Source organism: Dermacentor albipictus, chromosome 6 (genome assembly GCF_038994185.2).
Source record: "Dermacentor albipictus isolate Rhodes 1998 colony chromosome 6, USDA_Dalb.pri_finalv2, whole genome shotgun sequence".
NCBI classification, from domain to species: Eukaryota; Metazoa; Arthropoda; class Arachnida; order Ixodida; family Ixodidae; genus Dermacentor; species Dermacentor albipictus.
Genome location: NC_091826.1, coordinates 90,723,757 through 90,730,455, shown reverse-complemented (window position 1 = coordinate 90,730,455; position 6,699 = coordinate 90,723,757). Strand labels below are relative to the sequence as shown.

General features: G+C 46.8%; 1 pseudogene; it reads right to left on the bottom strand.

Moving 5' to 3' along the window:
• Nucleotides 1-1,707: 1,707 nt before the first annotated feature.
• On the bottom strand, nt 1,708-5,874 carry LOC135912417 (uncharacterized; annotated as a pseudogene).
• Nucleotides 5,875-6,699: the final 825 nt, after the last annotated feature.

Sequence of the window (6,699 nt, the reverse complement as noted above, 5' to 3'; positions counted from 1 at the left end):
GCTTCTGCCTGCTGCAGCAAAATAAAATGTGTTCATTGGGATCTGCATGTAGTGCCAAACTTTGCTTGACACACGTAATGGAAGAAAACAGTTCACATTTTGTACTCCTGGTGTGCAACATTCAATGTCAGATTTATTCATACATAGTTGGCAATGGTAGAAAACAATTAGGGAGTTGAAAACATGACCATTGTGTACCACTTCTCCCACTTCATGTGAAGGTAACATAAGCAGTTGCACTAAATACATGAATAGAACAGCATGCTTTTCGCAGCTATTCAGCTGTATTCTACATTAGTGGAATCGCAAAAAGCTGCTTGAAACAGGCAAAAAGGCATTTTTATCAAGAGCAGGATACTAAGAATTCATATCAAATATAAGGACAACGCAAACACAGAAACAAATAAACCACCACACACTGGTACAGAGTCGTCCATTTCTAGCTACAACACATGACTGATACACATAAACTAGTGAGCAGGTGCAGAAGTGCTGGGAGGTGCCACAGTTTCCAGACTTCATGCATGTGTGTTGCACAAATATCCCCCATGTGACACTTTGCGAAACTCAAGCATTACTTTAGTTTGCACTCCGGTATTCTAGTTATATGTACAAAACATATAATTAAAATGTATACGTGCAAACATACACAATATAATACAAGCAAAAAAGTATGAACACTCCATTGCGCACAATGTACAAAAAACAAAATTCAAATCGTGAACACAAATTGACAAGAAAAAAAATCTGCCAGTATTCTGTGTCGCATGCCACAAAGCTACATTCCTTGACCCAGTTGTCTGCACTAGTGTTGTGGTTCATAATCGGCAATAGCTGAATGCAAAGCAACTTTCACATGACCTACCAGCAGTTCATTCAAGCAAAATACAGTGAAATGATTTATAGCTTGCTATGAGAACATAAGGCGGGGCAGCATGTATTTTGTAGTACATATGATGATGTAACAAGAAAGCATTACTGTCACGCACTACGCAGATATGTGGGATGCATTAATGTTGAAATACATCTATGAGGCCTGGAAAGAACTACATGTATGTACTAATGGCCAACCATGAAGCAAAGGCTTTGAGCATAGAGCAGTTCATGATAACACTGCAAAAAAGTGTGGATACCAACATCCATGAGGTACCACATTTGTAGGTGTGCACGTTAAAGAACCCCAGGTGGTCGAAATTATCCGGAGCCCTCCACTACGGCATCTTTCATGGCCTGAGTCTTTTTGGGACGTTATAAACCCCATAAGCCGTAAACTATGAATACTAAACATTCAGAGGCATGTCCGAACCAATAATCTGACCCCAGCCACGAATACAGTATACTGATGGAGGTGAAATGCAAGACTTATCTTTGTGCTCCACACATGGGTGACATTTTCCCAAAGCCCTCTGTTATGTTGTTTCTGATAGCTAAAGTTGCTTCAGGACATTGATCACCAACCCCCCCAAAAAATAATCCAAAGTGAGCACCAATGGCAGACAAACAGCAGAAAAAACCTGAGCAACATGGGAAAGAAATATTAGAAGGCTCCGTCTGCCAGCTAACATCTCAACAAGATGACCTTTGCAACCCCAGTGAGTCCAGATCAAGGCAAGTACTCTTGTTGAAACATTGGATAGCGGACTGAGGCTCTCCCCTAACTATCGTTAGTTTTGTTTCATGTAATCCTGAGTGAGGCCAGTGAATAGCTCATGATGCATATATGGCAGATGACTGTGGCTGTTCTTTGCACTTAATTATTGGGAGCTGCAGGTTAGCTAGCACGCAGCAGACATGAAAGACATCATTCATACATGGGATAAGCTCGGTTGGTACCTTGTTGTTCAAGACGTTATAGATTTTGATCCTCTGAATCATTCGTTCAACATGTATCCGCACTTGCGCGATATTGTATGTGTCCCGCACCTCCTCTGGTGAAAACTGAGAGGCAAGGAGAAACGGAGGCATAACTAGGACAGCATTCTGGTTTCCTAGAACTGTTTGGATGCCTGGGAATCCCTTATCGGCAAGAATGGTATCCCCTGGTTGAACAAGGTCTAGGAACCCAGAATCGACTGTAACGTGGGCATCGAACAGTCTACCACCATAGGCTTTTGAACAAAAGCAGATCATCCCTCCTGATGTTACAGCCACTAAAAACTTCAGTGTATATGACCCTTTGTAATTCGAGTACAAGACTCGTTCTTGTTGCACAGTTGGTGGCTGCTCTGTACGTATTTCAGTGCAATCAATAATCATTGTACAGCCAGGATAATGCACCTTAAAACTCTCAGGCATCGTGGCCTCAATCACTCTTGATGGGGGACGAAAAATCCATTGTTTGGTTGCCACAGCGAGTGTCTTTAGAACACTCTTGAAATGCCGTGATGCTGACGTTTCGCTTACAGAGAAAAGAATAGCCAGTGATGAGTAGCTCATTCCAAGCTTTAACTTCATAAGAAATAAAAGAAGCCTATTTTCAGCAGTGACATGACATTTTCGCTCTGATGAAGGCGGAAGTATGCTCAGAAGCATTGCAAACACTACTTTGCTTACATTGCATAGGTCTTGCAATGCGTTTGTGGATTTAGCTACGCTGTCATAGCCAGAGAAGTAGCTGGTTCTGTAGTAAGAGCCACTGTGCCTGCTACAGACCTCTGGCTTGTGTTGCACACTGCTGTCGCATGTCTCAAGATGTTTCACTTGAGTTGATGCCCCTGATTCATTGATGAGACACATGAACACCGTGAAATTCTTGCTTGATGTGCTTGTCCCTTCAGTCTGTGTTTCGTGTGTAAAATTGCAGTAAAGATGAATAAATACATGCTAGTTTACAGCGGCCACCTCACTTTCATCAGTCATAACACACAAATTTATTGGCAGTAAACAAACTTCTCAAACTAGCCTCTCCAGAAATATGATGTCACATTTTGTGCACCAAATGTTGCACTGAAAATGAGAAGGGGATGAGCAATAAGAGTACAACACTGTGAATTTGCTGCCAATGCTACACGGGGAGGCGCAACTCAGCATGGTATAAGAACAAAAACATTTTGCTGTTCAAATGCAGGCATTCAACTTCAGGTTAAAAAATTTTCAGAAGCTTACCATGGATTTTACTGCAGTGCAATGCTCAGCAGCAACAGTGGCCAGTAGACCTAAGTCCTCTGACGAGCTCCCCTCGTACAACAGGTTTGTACCAGTTGCTAGGTCGGCTATCGCGAGGCCGCTGGTACAACTGGTTCCTACTGTCTCGGCTGTGTGGGGAGGAGCTGATCCAGAGACAGCGGCTGACGCAGGAGTAGCAGGTGATGAAGGGGCAGCAGAAGGAGCAGACGATCTAGAATGCCGCTGCTTCCACCTGCACATTTTATAGAAGCTTGAATGCCACTGAACCTTGTCAGTACACGTCTTTTGCACTGGGCACATCTACATGCATGCATTCACATTTATTAGTAGAGACCAACTGGTCCATGGCGAAGCTAAATGGGAAAAGACGGAACATATTCAACAATCCCAGCTTCTGACGCAAACGAAAACCCAAATAGGACATCAGAGAGAAGCTTACCTACTAAATCTAGTCAGCTTAGTAGTAGGTGAAGTGGACCTCTTCTTGTACACTAAAAATTTTAGGCACATAGCCTGGGTGGCTTTCAATTGTGCTCTTCTCGCCATTCACGAAATGTTTCGAGTACACCCTAGAATCCCGATTAGGCTGCCAATCTGAGGAGTCTCCAAAACTGAAATAAGTAAGACATGTGTAATTACCATCAATCTGCTGCAACAGGTGTAGCAGGGTCAATCAACGAAAGGGCCATGATTAAAACAACAGGAAAACACACTGCACATACAAATTATTTCTCTATGTATTGCTAACCTGACGCACCTCATACACTTTCTCCCAAGCTTGTGTCGCATTAACTTTTCGTTATGGTTAATGTAGATCAGATTATGTACCAATACAGCAGTTCGGAATAAATCACATAGATAAATCGCGAAGTGGTCGGCGGGCAGGAAAAGCGCATGACAGCGCAGGTCGTTTGGCGTTTCTTGTCCGCCGGAGTCAACACGTACGACACCGCCGCGAACAGCATGTAGCATCGAAACAAAATAAAGCACGACCAATACGGAGGATGGCTCCCGTTGAAGATGCAGTTCCTCATTACTTGCGATGAACACGCCTACGAGCAGTTTGATCATCATTCTCAAGAAACAGACGCCACAAGACTGAGCACAGTGCGTCTCAAACTATTGCCAAATGTCATACTGCGCTTTCTTTATTTCCTCAGTACGATGCCTGCAATATCAATCGAAAGGTTATCGACCTACAAACCGCGAAACTGCCCAAACAGTGAACATAAGCGACCGCCTCGTGAAAACCCTCCGTACACTGGTCATCAATCTGGTAACTGATGGCCGCGAAGTGAAAAATGAACATCGTCCTTGTATGCTTGCGTAATATGCAGCGATTTCCGTTTACAAATAGGAATTCACTTACTTGACTCGTCGCACAGCGATAATCCATTTTTGTCTTCGCGTCTTCTCCCAAGGCTGCGACGGAAAGTTGTACAGCCTGCCCCAACCACTGGCACGCGCCGGAAAGCTTCGGCGCGTGCCGAAGGGTCAAATGCGTCAAAGCGTCGGTCGGAAATGCGGCGAAGCGGAACGTCGCGCAGCGATTATAGAGAGTTTTAGCAGAGCGTTTACCGTCCGCTCCGCTCAGACCGGCCTATCGCAACAATTGGCACGCAGCCGCTCAGCAAAACGCTACTGGGAACACTGACGCGCGTGCGCACAGCACACATAGCGGCAGCGGAACGTGGGACGCTGACCACGTTCCGCTAGAAACCTGATTTAGCGGTGCGTCAGGGGGCGTGTAGTTGCTTTCGTAATCGTTTTACCGCCAAGCTGAGAGCACGTCAGTGGCGTCTCTGGGAGACGCGCTTGTTAGATAAGCGAAATCAATGCATTCTATGCAGCCACCGGCGCGCGTGAAACGTGTGCGGAGCGGAGCGCAAGCAAACGCTCTGCTAAAACTGTCTTATGTCTACTGCCGATGCTAGAAGTTTGCCGAACCCGCCGTGGTTGCTCAGTGGCTATGGTGTTGGGCTGCTGAGCACGAGGTCGCGGGATCGAATCCCGGCCACGGCGGCCGCATTTCGATGGGGGCGAAATGCGAAAACACCCGTGTGCTTAGATTTAGGTGCACGTTAAAGAACCCCAGGTGGTCAAAATTTCCGGAGTCCTCCACTACGGCATGCCTCATAATCAGAAAGTGGTTTTGGCACGTAAGACCCCAAATATTAAAAAAAAATTAAAGTTTGCCGACGCGCGGCGAAGCTGCGCCGGCGTGCACCAATGAGAGGCTGCGACGAGTCGCAGGCGTCAACCAATCGGAGCCCTGTAATGGCCGACCATGCGGAGGGCGCCGGCACCACGACCGGCTTTATTACTAATAAAGCCGGTCGTGGCCGGCACCAACGATCGTCCGTGTTCTTTGGACGCACGACGCGCGCGACAGTGTTCCTGAAAGACGGTGTTGTAATAGTAGACAGTTTTAGCAGAACGTTTTTGACGGTCCGCTCCGCTCAGCGGGCTAGCGGAAGCGCAAGTGCGCATGCGCGACGCGTTCAGCCGTGAGCGGGCGAGCGGACGGGAGCCCCCTCTCCGCTAGAAAGCTTTCTCAGCGGAGCGCGGCGAGCGCGTCAAGCGGGTCTAGCGAAGCAAAATGGCTGCCCCCAGTGCTGCTAGCCCGTCAACGAGCTCGTTGGAATCGAGAGGTGCAAAACGCAAACCTAGAGTACACTTTAAGAGGCACGAGGATCTTATTCTACTTCGGGAGGTTGTGGCGATAAATCCATTTCAGAACCCCGCCATGTGGGAAACACTTCTCGTGAACGTGATCGCAGCCCTGCGCAGGGACGTCTCGCTTCGTGCGATCAAAGATCGCGTGGAGCTGCTGGTCGGCTACTTCAGACAGGACGACCGAGAGAACCTGCGGAAGTAAGTGACTTTTCTTATTTGTGCGTAGATTGCTGTTGATTCTGCTGTTGATTCTAGCAGAAAAAAACCGTCCACGCTTGCCCTACTATTTGTTTTTAGGTCCGGCACCGAGGAACAGTACGATGAGCTGCAGCGGCTGCTGCAAGAAGTGTCTGACTTGGCGCGGGAATTCAATTATATTATGAAAATAAAACCGAGGAGACGAAAAGGGGTCGTGGAGGTGCGACGGCAGCAGGGACCGTCAGCTGCTGCCAAGGCAACTACCAGTGCGCAGCGTATGAGAGACGCCGCTGCCGAGACCCTCGCATCGCAGTCCAGCCATGTCGTGGACAGAGAGTTGAACGGTAATTGTCGCGCGTAAACAGGTTCATTTGCCGATTAGTACATACATGGTCTTCCAACGTACATTATTCGCGAAGGTAGGACAACGTAGCTGCATTGCTTATATGGATCGTGAGGCATTTGTTAAAAAGAGTGCAGTACGAGAGGCCACTGCTTCGTGTCGCATTTGCTTGACGCATGCGGAAAGCCGCAATTTTGACACGTTCATAAATGCATATGTAGTGGGTAGCATATTGCAGTACATAATAAAGCAGGCACAATCTTGGACGTTATGTATGACTTATAGACATGTTACAGGCTCGTAAGTGTAATCGCCAAGCAAGTTTTATGATACATTAATTTCACTGACTATCTTGG